The sequence below is a fragment of the Gorilla gorilla genome, chromosome 6 (assembly GCF_029281585.2).
Source record: "Gorilla gorilla gorilla isolate KB3781 chromosome 6, NHGRI_mGorGor1-v2.1_pri, whole genome shotgun sequence".
Classification (NCBI taxonomy): Eukaryota; Metazoa; Chordata; class Mammalia; order Primates; family Hominidae; genus Gorilla; species Gorilla gorilla.
In genome coordinates, this window is record NC_073230.2 from 90,965,482 (window position 1) to 90,980,234 (window position 14,753).

Genomic DNA, 14,753 nt, shown 5'->3' on the forward strand with positions numbered 1-14,753 from the left:
ACTATGTAGAGAAATGAGGAACAGCATTTCAGGGTGAGAAACAGCATAGTGAAGTCCCTGAGGTTGATAGGCATAGAGCAGATTTCAGGGACTTTTTTTTTGAGACGGACTTTCACTCTTGACGCCCAGGCTTGGGTGGAGTGGTGCGACCTTGGCTCACGGCAACCTCTGCCTCCCGAGTTCAAGCGATTTTCCTGCCTCAGTCTCCCGAGTAGCTGGGATTACAGGTGCCATCCACCATACCTGGCTAATTTTGGGATATTTAGTAGAGATGGGGTTCCACCATGTTGACCAGGCTGGTCTCGAACTCCTGATCTCAGGTGATCCAGCCGCCTCAGCTTCCCAAAGTGCTGAGATTACAGGCGTGAGCCACTGCGCTCAGCCAGATTTAAGGGACTTTCAAGAAGTTTGTGTGGCTGAAGACTTCAGGGCAAGCGAGAAAATCAGGAAATGAGGCTGGAGAAAGAGAGGGGCTAGGTCATGGAGGGTCTCACATTAGTGTGTGGAAACTTCACACGTGTGGTCCACCTTGGGCATTCCACCTAACTACTCTGTGTCCCAGCTTCCCCACTGGTGAAATAAAGGGCTGATGTAGGGATGGAATGAGATAGTGTGTGCTCAGTAAAGGTGACCTTTAATAATTTTTTTTTTTTTTTTTGAGATGGAGTCTCACTCTGTGGCCCAGGCTGGAGTGCAGTGGCACGATCTCGGCTCACTGCAAGCTCCACCTCCCGCGTTCACGCCATTCTCCTGCCTCAGTCTCCCAAGTAGCTGCGACTACAGGCGCCCGCCACCACGCCCGGCTAATTTTTTTGTATTTTTAGTAGAGACGGGGTTTCAACGTGTTAGGGAGAATGGTCTGGATCTCCTAACGTCATGATCCGACCGCCTCGGCCTCCCAAAGTGCTGGGATTACAGGCGTGAGCCACCGCGCCCGGCCGAGCTTTTATGGTTGTTAACCCACACAGCAGAGGGAGCCATTGAAAGCGAGTGATCGGTTTGGATGCACCTTCTGAAGTGATCACTTTGGTCCCTGTGAGGAGTGCAGATTGTCACAGGGCCAGGGGAAGAGAGAGGCCAGTGAGGAGGCATTTGCAGTCAAACAGCTGGAGGTGATGGTGGCTTGGTTTATGGTGGTGTCAGGAGAGTGGCTGAGCAGTGAACGGATCTGAAAAGATTTAGGAGGTAAAACCCACGTGACTTGGTCACTGAATGTGGGTTGGGTGGGCTGGAGGGAAGGTAAGAAAGAATGAGAAGAAAAACATACTCAAGTGGGCCCTCCAGCCTAAGGTTACTTGAGGTCCCTTTGTGAAGAGGAATGTTTGTGTTTATGATGAAGATGTCTAGACTTTCAAAAGCCATTTGCAGTATTTTTTTTTTTAACAGCCAACAACTCCTCCTTCCCTGTGCCCTAGACATATGAATTTTTTTTTGCCCTAATTTATCACAGAGGAATGGATGTTTATTTGCTTTAATGAGAAATGCAGAATGCCAATAAGAAAGCATATTAAATTAATCTGGATTGCTGTGAGGGAGTTAAATCTGTTTAGATGTGCACCAGTGTTACTATAATAGTTTGGCCTAAACCCATTTCTGGCCTGCGGCTGCAGGAGGTTGACTCCCAGCTTGCTTCCATTTGAAAGATCCCAGCAACAAGCACACTTGGCATTTCCAGCCAAACCCACTTTGTGCAGCGAAGGAAAAGTTGAGGAGTGCCTCTGTTGTTTTCCCCCAAATCATTTGGCAGAAATGTGGCTGGGAGCTTCATTGCTGATTTTTTTCAGTTTTAATATTGCTGTGGAAAGCCTGTACCAACACAGCCATGTTTTTCATCCACAGCTCCAGTCTGAGCTGTGATTTGTTTTTCCTTTGAGTGACACAACCTTCTTTTCCATTAAGACTCAATGCAAATAGACACTCATGCACCACCACCATCACTCCCCCTGCTTGGTGGAGGGAAGTCAATGGAGTGATTCTAGTTTGGTGTTCATATCGGTGGGATTTATTTATTTATTTATTTATTTATTTATTTATTTAATCTCTCTCTCTGTCGCCAGGCTGGAGTGCAGTGACGCGATCTCGGCTCACTGCAACCTCTGACTCCCTGGTTCAAGCGATTCTCCTGCCTCAGCCTCCCGAGTAGCTGGGCTTACAGTCATGTGCCACCATGCCCGGCTAATTTTTTGTATTTTTAGTAGACACGGGGTTTCACCATGTTGGCCAGCATGGTCTTGATCTCCTGACCTCGTGATCCGTCAGCCTCGGCTTCTGAAAGTGCTAGGATTACAGGCGTGAGCCACTGCACCTGGCCTGGAGTTGTTTTTAAAAGCACATTTCTCTCAAATTAACTCCAGGGTGTCCCACTGTGACTTGGGAAAAGGTTGGATTTTCTGGAGGGGGAAAGTCAAACTTCAACTAGAATTTGGAGGCTGCCACTGTGGCTCATGCCTGTAATCCCAGTACTTTGGGAGGCTGAGGTGGGTGGATCATTTAAGGCCAGAAGTTCGAGACCAACCTGGGCAACAGGACGAGACCTCGTTTCTACTAAAAATATAAAAATTAGCCAGGCGTGGCGGTACATGCCTGTAATCCCAGCTACTTAAGAGGCTGAGGCAGGTGTTATTGCTTGAACCTGGGAGGCAGAGGTGTCCCGTGTCCAAACCCCATGAGGTGAATCAGCTGGCTGAAGATAAAATCGGTCACGCTGTGTTGGGATTGGGGTTGCTGTTATCATACCTCATCCCCGCCCCTGCTAGGCATCCACAAATAGTCATCTTCAATGAGACGTCCCTCCTGCCCCTGGCTGCCTTATTTCATCTGCACCCAATCGTATCCATTGCTTGTCAGTGGGTCTCAACCTTGGCTGCACCTTGGAATCTCCTGGGGAGATGAGACAATACCAAGGCTCTCTCTCAGCGTGATGTTTCCAAGGTCCATCCACATGTAGTAGGCACCAATATTTCCATTGTATGGATACAGCACATTTTGTTTGTTCATTCATCAACCAAATGGCCATCTTGGTTGTTGCTACCTTTTGGTTATTATATATATTACATGATTCCATTTATGTGAAAGGCCCAGAATAGGCAAATCTATAGAGCAGAAAGCAGGTAAGTGGTTGCCAGGAGCTGGGGGAAAGGGGAGGGGATGGAGAGTGCTTGATGGATACAGGGTTATTTTTTGGGGGGGCGGGGGGTGTTAATGAAAATGTTTTGGAACTAGACAGAGATGATGATTGCTTAACATTGTGAATGTATTTAATGATACTGAAGTGTATGGTTTCATACAGGGACTTGTATGTTATGTGAATTTTGCCTCATTAAAAAAATACTGCTAGGAGCAATGGCTCATGCCTGTAATCCCAGCACTGTGTGAGGCCAAGGCGGGCAGATCACCTGAGGCTGGGAGTTCGAGACCTGCCTGGGCAGCATGGTGAAACCCTATCTCTATTAAAAATACAAAAATTAGCCAGGCGTGGCGGTGCACACCTGTAATCCCAGCTACTTGGGAGGCTGAGGTAGGAAAATGGGTTGAACCCGGGAGACAGAGGTAGCAGTGAGCTGAGATCGCACCACTGCACTTCAGCCTGGGTGACAGAACAAGATTCCATCTCAAAAAAAAAATAAACAAAAAAAACACACACAAAAAAACCAAAAATACTGATGCCCATGTTTCATCCCCAAGAGATTCTGCACTAATTGATCTGGGCTGCAGAGCCCGGGCACTGGGGTTTTAAAATCTCCCCAGGTGATTCTGATGTGCAGCTGTGTTTGAGAATCTCCTTCTGGAATGAACTTGTTCATGTTTTACTTCTGTTGTTTTCTAGCCTGCCAATGTCTTTCTGTTTCCCTTCACATCTTTGGGGGGTAATTTTTACAATGCAGTCTTAACAACCAACTGCCTCAAAATGCACTGGGATCCCTTGTAACCAGGTAGCTCCCCATCTCCAACTCTGACCTGCCAAGTCAGAATCTTGTGCATGGGGCCCAGGACTGTACATATTGAAACAGGCAGTGACCTGGGAATGATTTCTGAACACCCCTAGGTTTCCCCTGTGTTCGCCCTTTCCTTTCACATTTGGACCCCTTTGTGTGCTGACCACTGGGCTGTTTCACATGGATGTAACATAAAAAAGACAGGCCAGGTGCATTGGCTCATGCCTGTAATCCCAGCACTTTGGGAAGCCGAGGTAGGCGAATCACTTGAGGCCAGGAGTTCAAGATCTGCCTGGCCAACACAAGTAAACCCCGTCTCTACCAAAAATATGAAATTAGCTAGGTGTGGTGATGTACACCTTTGATCTCAGCTACTCAGGAGGCTGAGGCTGGAGAATCCCTTGAGCCCAGGAGGCAGAGACTGCAGTGAGCCGAGATCGCACCACTACACTCCAGCCTGGGTGAGAGTGAGACTCTTAAAAAAAAAAAAAAAAAAAAGACAGAGATGATCCTTCCTTTATGGAGCTCTCAGTAAAACAAGAAAGCTCACGATGTCCTGGCATTTGTCAGAAATACATTTGGTATATGTAGCTGGGGTCACATGCTTGACATGCCTATTGAAAGCTTCTGGGTAGGAAGAGAACAATCATCACAGCATCACAGCCTGGCATAACTGTCTCCCAGGACAGGTCTCCCTGGGGAGACTGAGACCACAACTCTGAAATCAGAGCTTAAATCCAGGTTCTACATTTTGCTCAGTAATGTACATAATGTAGGACAGTTTTTATATTAGTTATCTATTGCTGTGCAACAATATTACTGCAAACTTTGTGGCTTGAGACAGCACACAGTTATCACTACGTGGTTTCTGTGGGTCAGGAATCCAGCATGACTCAGCTGGGTTCAGTGCAAGGCTGCAACCATAATGTCAGCCAGGGCTCAGTTCTCATCTGGAGGCTTGACTGGTGATTGATCTGCTTCCCGTCTCATCTGGTTGTTGGCAGCATTCAGTTCCTTGCAGGCTGCTGGTCTCAGGGCCCCAGGTTCCTGCTGTCCTCAGCTTCCTGCCACATGGGCCTCTCCATCTGGCCACTCATGACATGGCAGCTCACATCTTCAAAGCCAGCAAGATAGCCTCCTAGCAAGACAACTTAACATCCTATCTAACATAATCACTACATCCCATCACCTCTGCCATATTCTCTTGGTTATAAGAAAGTCATAGGTCCCTTTGTCAGACGAGTAGATTGCAAAAATTTTCTCCCATTCTGTAGGTTACCTTTTCACTCTGATGGTAGTTTCTTTTGCTGTGCAGAAGCTCTTGAGTTTAATTAGATCCCATTTGTCAATTTTGGCTTTTGTTGCCATTGCTTTTGGTGTTTTAGACATGAAGTCCTTGCCCATGCCTATGTCCTGAATGGTATTGCCTAGGTTTTCTTCTAGGGTTTTTATGGTTTTAGGTCTAACATTTAAGTCTTTAATCCATCTTGAATTGATTTTTGTATAAGGTGTAAGGAAGGGATCCAGTTTCAGCTTTCTACATATGGCTAGCCAGTTTTCCCAGCACCATTTATTAAATAGGGAACCCTTTCCCCATTGCTTGTTTTTGTCAGGTTTGTCAAAGATCAGATAGTTGTAGATAATGCGGCATTATTTCTGAGGGCTCTGTTCTGTTCCATTGGTCTATATCTCTGTTTTGGTACCAGTACTATGCTGTTTTGGTTACTGTAGCTTTGTAGTATAGTTTGAAGTCAGGTAGCGTGATGCCTCCAGCTTTGTTGTTTTGGCTTAGGATTGACTTGGTAATGCCAGCTCTTTTTTGGTTCCATATGAACTTTAAAGTAGTTTTTTTTCCAATTCTGTGAAGAAAGTCATTGGTAACTTGATGGGGATGGCATTGAATCTATAAATTACCTTGGGCAGTATGGCCATTTTCATGATATTGATTCTTCCTACCCATGAGCATGGAATGTTCTTCCATTTGTTTGTATCCTCTTTTATTTCATTGAGCAGTGGTTTGTAGTTCTCCTTGAAGAGGTCCTTCACATCCCTTGTAAGTTGGATTCCTAGGTATTTTATTCTCTTTGAAGCAATTGTGAATGGGAGTTCACTCATGATTTGGCTCTCTGTTTGTTATTGGTGTATAAGAATGCTTGTGATGTTTGCATGTTGATTTTTATCCTGAGACTTTGCTGAATTTTGCTATTTTTAGTAGAGATGGGGTTTGCTGAATGCAGCCCCCAGTCACGTACTCCCTTCTTGGTCAATCGATCACGACTCTCTCATGATCACGACCCTCTCACACGGACCCCCTTAGAGTTGTGAGCCCTTAAAAGGGACAGGAATTGCTCACTTGGGGAGCTGGGTTGTTAGAGACGTGTGCCACCACTCCCAGCTAATTTTTGTATTTTTAGTAGAGACGGGGTTTCCCCATGTTGGTTGGCCAGGATAGTCTCGATCTCTTGACCTCGTGATCCACACACCTCGGCCTCCCAAAGTGTTGGGATTACAGGTGTGAGCCACTCCACCCAGCCCAGAGAAGGCTTTTCATACTTGCTTGGCAGCCTCCTGCATCCTATGCCAGCACCTGGCGCTCACAACCTGTGGGCTGCTCTCATCCGTGATCATCTCTCCCCAGGCCTGCTGTTCCTTGAGAAAGGAAGTTGTAATGGGCAGAATTCTAGGACAGCCCCCAAGAGAACCACTCCCTTATATCTGCTCCCTGTATCATCTCTTCTTGAGTGTGTGCAGAGCTTGTGATTTGGCCAAGGGGAAGGAATTTTGCAAATGTGATTATGGTCACACTTGCTTTGTTAAGCACATTTGCTCAGCTGACTTTGAGTTCATCCAAAGCAGGATGATCTTAGGTGGGCCAGACCTAATCAGGTGAGTCTTTTAAAGGTGAAGTTTCAGAGATTCAACCCTTAGCCTCCAAGGAGACACAAATGGCCATGCTGTGAACTGTCTTTGGAGGTGGCAGCTGTAGGAGCTGAGGGCCTTTGTTCAACAATTGCAAGAAATTGAATTCAGTCCACAAACTGAATAAGCTTGGAAGAGGACACTGAGCATCTGATGAGACCCCAGCTGACACTCTGGTTGCAGTATTGTGACCCTGAATAGAAGACCCAGTTAAACCCTGCCCAGACCCTTGGCTCATGGAAACAGATAATAACGGGATGGTGTTTTAAGCTGCTCAGTTTGCACTGGTAAATCCACCAACAGGAAACTAATATAGAAGTTAAATGGGCCAGGCATGGTGGCTCATGCCTGTAATCCCAACACTTTGGGAGGCTAAGGTGGGTGGATCACAATGTCAGGAGATCGAGACCATCCTGGCCAACATGGTAAAACCCCGTCTCTACTAAAAATACAAAAATTAGCCAGGCGTGGTGGCACGCACCTGTAGTCCCAGCTACTCAGGAGGCTGAGGCAGGAGAATCACTTGAACCCAGGAGGTGGAGGTTGCAGTGACCCGGGACCATGCCACTGCACTCCAACCTGGGCAACAGAGAGAGACTCCATCTCAAAAAAAAAAAAAAAAAAAAGAAGTTAAATGAATACTTTTGACCACTGATGGAAGTTGCTTTCATTCCCTCTTACTTAATCATCTTTATCTTAGTCCTGAAAGAGGGATGCTTTAACCCCATTTGTAACAAGTGAGTCTGAGGCCCAGGAAAGTGATAGAATTTAGCAAAGTCCACCTTGCTACCTGGTGGCCCCAGCTAGAACTCAGCCCCAGGTCCATATACCTAAAGTCATTACAGCGTCCACTAAAATTTTGCCCCTCTCTCGATGCCTTCCTCTTTAGAAGCCTGTTCCTTCAGGGATAGATCCCAACTCAGTGTTACAAGGTACTGAACTCTGATTTTCACAAAATATAGTAACTGCCCCCCAAAATTAATAATAGTATTTTTGAGCTGGGCACGGTGGTTCATGCCTGTAATCCCAGCACTTTGGGAGGCTGAGGTGGGTGGATCATGAGGTCAAGAGATCGAGAGCATCCTGGACAACATGGTGAAACCCCGTCTCTACTAAAAATACAAAAATTAACTGGGAGTGGTAGCAGGTGCCTGTAATCCCGGCTACTCAGGAGGCTGAGGCAGGAGAATCGATTGAACCCAGGAGGCGGAGGTTGCAGTGAGCCGAGATTGCACCACTGCACTCCAGCCTGGCAACAGAGCAAGACTCCGTCTCAAAAAAAAAAAAACAAAAACTATGTTTGAGTCCTTTTGTGTCAACCACTGGGCTATCCCAACACCAATAGCTATTATGATTATGATTATTTTTTCCATTTTATTGATGAGGAAACCAACACATAGAAAGGTAAAGGAACTTGCCAAAGGTGACGGTCACACAGCCAAAGAGCTGTAGAAGCAGCACAGGAATACCAGCAAACTCACAGCCAAGCTCTGCTTTTCACCTTCACATCATACAGTCCTCAGACTAAAACCTTAACTCTGACCTTCCAAATCAAAAATCATACTCAAGGCCGGGCGTGGCGGCTCATGCCTGTCATCTCAGCACTTTGGGAGGCCGAGGCAGGTGGATCACCTGAGGTCAGGAGTTCCAGACCAACCAGCCCAACATGGTGAAACCCCATCTCTACTAAAAATACAAAACTTAGCCAGGCGTGGTGGTGGGTGTCTGTAATCCCAGCATTTTGGGAGGCTGATGCATGAAAATCACTTGAACCCGGGAGGCAGAAGTTGCAGCGATCCATGATCATGCCACTGCACTCCAGCCTGGGCAAGAGAGTAAGACTCTGTCTCAAAAAAAAAAAAAAAAAATTGTGCCTAATAATAGCTTGGAAGTGCACATATCTTCTCTGAAGGTTGATGGACTACAATTAGCTTCAAAACACAAATAAGTAACTGTGTTTAAATGAGGCCTTCTGTGTAATATCTAGGGAAAATCAATGTGGCTATTCAAATTTGTTTCCCCTTCCAGGCACAGAGAAGTTGCCCATGACTCTGTGATCCGTTTTGTCCAATGAACCATGAGCAGCAGCAGCAACTTGAGTCACCTCCAGGTGGAAGTGTTAAGAGGCTCTATGATCCACCACATTCCCTTTCCCCTGAAGGGTGATCAAGGACACATGCAGAGATGGGGCTTTTGTCAGCCTGGATCCCTGAGTGAACACAATGAACAGACCACCACACAATGCCCTAACACAGCCCAGACATGCAACGTGACCAAGAATAAGCCTCACTGTGGCCAGGCATGGTGGCTCATGCCTGTCATCCCAGAACTTTGGGAGGCCAAGGCGGGTGGATCATTTGAGGTCAGGAGTTCAAGACCAGCCTGGCTAACATGGTGAAATCCTGTCTCTACTAAGTACAAAAATTAGCCAGACAGTGGTGGCATAGGCCTGTAATCCCAGCTACTCAGGAGGCAGGAGAATCACTTAAGTCTGGGAGGCAGAGGTTGCAGTGAGCTGAGATTGCACCACTGCACTCTAGTCTGGGTGACAGAGTGAGACCCTGTCTCAAAAACAAACAAATACCTCACTGCATGAAGCCACTGAGATTTGGGGATTGTTGTTACTGCACCAGAACCCAAATCATCCTGACTGCTAGGGTGTCCTAACTAGGGTTTCTTCCCAAAAGCAAAGGCATTTTTAAAGTTCGTGACATTTAAACAAAAGAGCAAATACCAATATCTACTACTTTGTCAGGCTAACAAACCCAAACAAAGCCAACAGCCAGAAGTTAAAATAAACAGATCATTAGGTTGAAAACAGAACTGTCAAAACAGGCACAATTGACTTCATTTAGTGATTGCAAAGAACATCAGGCAAGACACAGGTGTGGTCATCATAACATTTATCACATGCTTAATTGCACATGTTTGACTAAGAAAAACACAAAGTATTTAAGCTCATCTGTAGTTCAAAGTGCCTATCCGTGTATTTATCTATTCATCCTGATGTATTTATTGAGCAACTCTTTTGTGCCAGGCACTGTGCTGTGTTGCGGGAAGTCAGGGACCCCAAACGGAGGGACCAGCTGAAGCCATTACAGAAGAACGTGGATTATGAGGATTTTATGGACATTTATTAGTTCCCCAAATTAATACTTTTGTAATTTCTTATGCCTGCCTTTACTGCAATCTCTAAACATAAATTGTAAAGATTTCATGGACACTTATCACTTCCCCAATCAATACCCTTGTGATTTCCTATGCCTGTCATTACTTTAATCTCTTAATCCTGTCAGCCGAGAAGGATGTATATCGTCTCAGGACCTGTAATAATTGCGTTAAGTACACAAATTGTACAGCATGTGTGTTTGAGCAATATGAAATGTGGGCACCCTGAAAAAAGAACAGGATAAGAGCAATTGTTCAGGGAATAAGAGAGATAACCTTAAACTCTGACCGCCGGTGAGCCGGGCAGAACAGAACCATATTTCTCTTCTTTCAAAAGCAAATGGGAGAAATATCGCTGAATTCCTTTTCTCAGCATGGAACGTCCCTGAGAAAGAGAATGCGCACCTAGGGGTAGGTCTCTGAACTGGCCCCCCAGGGCGTACCTGTCTCTTATGGTCGAGATTGCAGAGGTGAAATAAACTCCAGTCTCCCATAGCACTCCCAGGCTTATTAGGAAGAGAAAATTCCCACCTAATAAACTTTGGTCAGACCGGTTGATCTCAAAACCCTGTCTCCTGATAAGATGTTATCAATGACAATGGTGCCAAAACTTCATTAGCAATTTTAATTTCACCTTTTGCATCTCCTTGAAATGTCTGCCTTTGCACACTGTCCCTGAAAGAGGAGGGCAAGGGAGCCAGGATAGAAAGTGAGGTGGAGAAGGGTAGAGCTCTGGACGGACAAGCAGGAGATACGCAGCACAACGAAGCACACTAGGTAACACACCAAGCAGGGGAACCTGTCTTTCACTACATAGGCAAGATGCTACGGGAAATGGGCTCTGGGTTTACACAGATTATGACTCAATTCTCTACTGTTGTGAAGCTGTGTTTGGATAAATCCCTCAACTTTTCTGAGTCTTATTTTTTCATTTGTAAAATGTAGATAGAAGACCTACTTTCCCACATTGCTCTCAGGTTTAAAGTACGTCAATTAGGATACAGCAAAGTCTGTTTGATACTGAAAACTTTCCAGCAAGAATGAACCTTAGAACAAGTCATCTCTCATCTTTGCTCTTGCCTGTAACTACTAAGCGACTACTCCATCTTCTGTTCTTGGGATTTTAAATTGTTGGCGTTTTTGATTTAGTCAGGAATGCGTTGTATGGGGATATCAAACCTGCATGCTCTCCAAGCATTGACTGTAGTCTGATCATAGTAGGTCGTGCACATATAATTTTACTATTTCTCAATTTATTTCGGTGCTGATGTAATTAGTAAAATACGATTTAAGAGTGTTATGATACTTTTTTTAAATCGTGATGTCTTTTCTTCATCAAAGAGATACTTAAAAGCACATAATCATCTTGTGGAGGCAAGTTGACAAAATCCTTTTTGAGATTCTAAAAGGAATCTTTGTACTTAAAATGTTTAAGGACCACTGATGTACTTTGGCTTCATGTATCAATTAGATTTAGATTTTATTGTTTTAGATATGGGGGTCTCCCTTTGTCGCCCAGGCTGGAGTTGAGCTCACCTCAGCCTCAAACTCCTGGGCTCAAACTATCCTTCTGCCTCAGCCTCCTGAGTTGCTGGGACTACCATGGTGTGCCACCAATTTTTATAGAGATGTGATCTCGCGTGTTTCCCAGGCTGGTCTTGAACTCCTGGTTTCAAGTGATCCTCTTGCCTTGGCTTCCCAAAGTGTTGGGATTAGAGGCGTGAGCCACCGCTCCTGGCCCCGATTTATGAATAGATCTTATAAGGACATTTTAGGCCTCACGCATCAGTTTCTTAGGACAAGCTTTTCTCTGCACTGCATAATAAATCAGACGGTAGTGCAACAAAAAAACGGTGATGATTTCCCGAAGAACAAACCAAGTTCAGAAGCCTCCCTAATTGTCAGAATAGCAGGTATCCTGGGCGGAGCTCTGAGGCTATCCTTAAACAGGCGCACTGAGACGCAAGGCGCTGGAAACAAAAGAGCTCCTCCTTGCGCCCTCCCGCCGCCCCACTTAGTCCTGCTCCGCCCCGGACACCCCGCGGCCCCGCCCCTGTGCGCGCTGGTTGGTCCTCGCAGGCATGATGAAACTTCCCGCACGCGTTACAGGAGCCGGGTCGGTATAAGCGCCAGCAGCCTCGCCACCCGTCAAGCTGTCCACATCCCTGGCCTCAGCCCGCCACATCACCCTGACCTGCTTACGCCCAGGTGAGCCGGGTCCTGCGCCCCGTGCCCTGCGCCCCGCGCCAGCATCCTCCTCGCGTGCCCTGGGGCTGCTCCGGGAGGAAGGGGTGGAGGATGCGGTCTTCAGCCTGGCACCCGGCAGACGCGGTTCGGGGGCGCCTGCTGATGCTGCGGCTCCTGCGGTAGGGAGGGCGGGGCGGACGCCTAGCGATTGTTACGCACCTGGCAGCTAGCGGAAGGACCTTTCTGTCCTGGTTCCCTGAAGCATCGAGAGGGAACCGCGGCCGGCAGGCCGGACTGCTCCGGAGAGGAGGCAGCGGCGGTCTGAGCCCCTGTAAATGTTATATGTGTACTTTTTTTTACTATGTGGCGTCGAAGCCTGTGGACATTTTCGCGGTCCGGGTCCTGGGGCGAACGGGTCGGATCGTGCTCGTGGCCAGGGCGCAGTCAGGTGTCGCGTGGTCCTGATCTAGGAAGAAGAGACTACGGCCTTATCACCGTCTCGGTGTCTGCCTTGACCTTCAACTGCCCCCCTCCTCACCTGGACCGCTAACCCTCCTCCTCCCCTCTCACCCCGCCATCCCCACCAGTCCCCACCCGTCTCTGTAGACTGCAAGACTCAGCAAGTGACTTGCTGAGCAAACCCTGCCGAGAAGAGGTCTGTTTAGGGACACAGGCGACCAAGTACAGAAAAAGGCAAAAGAACTAGCATGCCTTTTTCAATGCTGTCATTTTGCAGGGCTGGCTTCAGATGATTGTTATAGCTTTAAATAAAAAGGACAGTTTTCATCTCGGCCCGTGGCCTACATTATTTCTTTACTGTCCATTGCCCTGGGCGCTTGACTAATAATTTAACAGCGGTTTGTTTTTTTTTTAAATTTTAAATCATGATTCATAGCATTGCTGTAAGAGTAATTAGAGGTAAAGTAGGGCTTGAACCTGTCTGTAGTTGGTTACTTACTGAGATCTTAATATAAAAGTAAAGGGAGAGGGTGAAGTTGTAAGTAGCACTAAGTGGAATAGAAATTAAATGCACTGAAACTGCCATGTCCAGTTCGGTAGGCGCTAGCCACCTGTAACTGCTGAGCACTTGAAGTGCTGGCTAGTCCTAACTGAGATGTATTGTGTTAAATACACTGGATTTTGTCGTTGGAGTAGGAAGAACAGTGTAAAATAGCTGCTCGATAATTTTTTATATTGATTACATATATGTTAAAATGTTACTATTTGGGACATGCTGAGTTAAGTTTATTTAAAATTAATTTCACCTTTTTCTTTTAATGGGGCTACTAGTATATTTAAAATTACATATGTGGCTTACATACATATTTATTGGACAGCACTGCTCTAGAAGTTTAGGAAGAAATAAGAAAAATATTGAGAACAGGTAGTGGCAGTAGGAACTTTGCCCTCCTATAAGACTGATTCCAATAAAAATAATAGGTTATAATTTTAATTGGCTTTTTCCTACTAGAAAAAATAAGTGTACTTTACATGCCTCTTTGTTCTCCCTTTTTCCCCTCCAGTTTAGTGGTTAGAATGTATTTATTATAGCAGGATTAATACAGGGATTCACTAAGCAGCGTTAAGAAGACTTAGGTAACTGATTCCCTGATGACCATACTTGATTTTCAAAGCACTTTCCTAACCCTTTTTAAATTGATATAGAGTCAAAGGCAGATGGCTTATTAGTAGTCATCTCATTTAAATCTTATGGAATTTTTCCAGTAAATCTCAAATAATTTGTTATAGGCTATTTGGGCTATTTGGTCAAGTGCATGGAAGAGACAGCATAGGACATGTGGTACTTCATTTCCAAATTGCTTGAGATGATTTTCATTCTAACCATATATTATTTGGTTCTGGTTTTCTGGAAAAGCCAGCTAAACCTTTGCTTCTTTTAGATATAAATGAAATATCATCAAAGAATTGCTCAAAGTGACTTATGCAACTTGAATGTATATTTTTTCCTTAGGGTGTTTATCCCAAATTATTTGGGCATTTGCTGCAATTCGCAGTTTTTTTAAAAAAACACCAAAATAGTTATATTTCAAGTTAGAGATGTTTTAATTAAAACATCTTGTTTTTGGTGTATTCATTGACATTCTCAAAACGGAATGTATCTGGACCTCTGTGTACAATCTTCATAGCACTCAGACACTGAACAGAAAGGCAGTCATCACTGCCAAACAGGGCCCAAATGCCACACATGGTGCAATGTGTCATTTTGAGCTGGCAGCAGCCAAATAAAACAGCCCTTTATTTCACAGTTGAGAATTTGAAATTGGAAAGTAATTAACTTATGTAAGGGTGATTTATTTGCTTCCGGGCTTATAGGGATGAGCCAAGTTTTTTATTAGGGATGTTGTTGCTGTATATGTCCCACCTACTTTGCTTCCTTACTGAACAATGCAACTTTGAGACAGAAATATTTGAGACCATTTTTGTCAGGACATTTTGATAGTGAATATTTTGTATCTTCTATTAACTTGAAATGTTTTATTTGTTATGAAGCCAGGATATCTGATATCAAATTAAATTGTTTTT

General features: G+C 45.2%; 1 protein-coding gene across 3 annotated transcripts in view; it reads left to right on the forward strand.

Annotated features, from left to right (window-relative positions):
• ASNS (asparagine synthetase (glutamine-hydrolyzing)) overlaps positions 1–14,753 on the forward strand; it is a 76,087-nt gene that overhangs the window by 43,670 nt on the left and 17,664 nt on the right. For 2 of the 3 annotated variants that reach the window (XM_055393189.2, XM_004045804.4), the window contains exon 2: positions 12,132–12,230. The gene's annotated coding sequence lies outside the window, so the exon portion shown is untranslated. Of the gene's footprint in view, positions 1–12,131; positions 12,541–14,753 lie in introns of those variants that run through there. The other variant, XM_055393192.1, reaches the window with a different exon arrangement.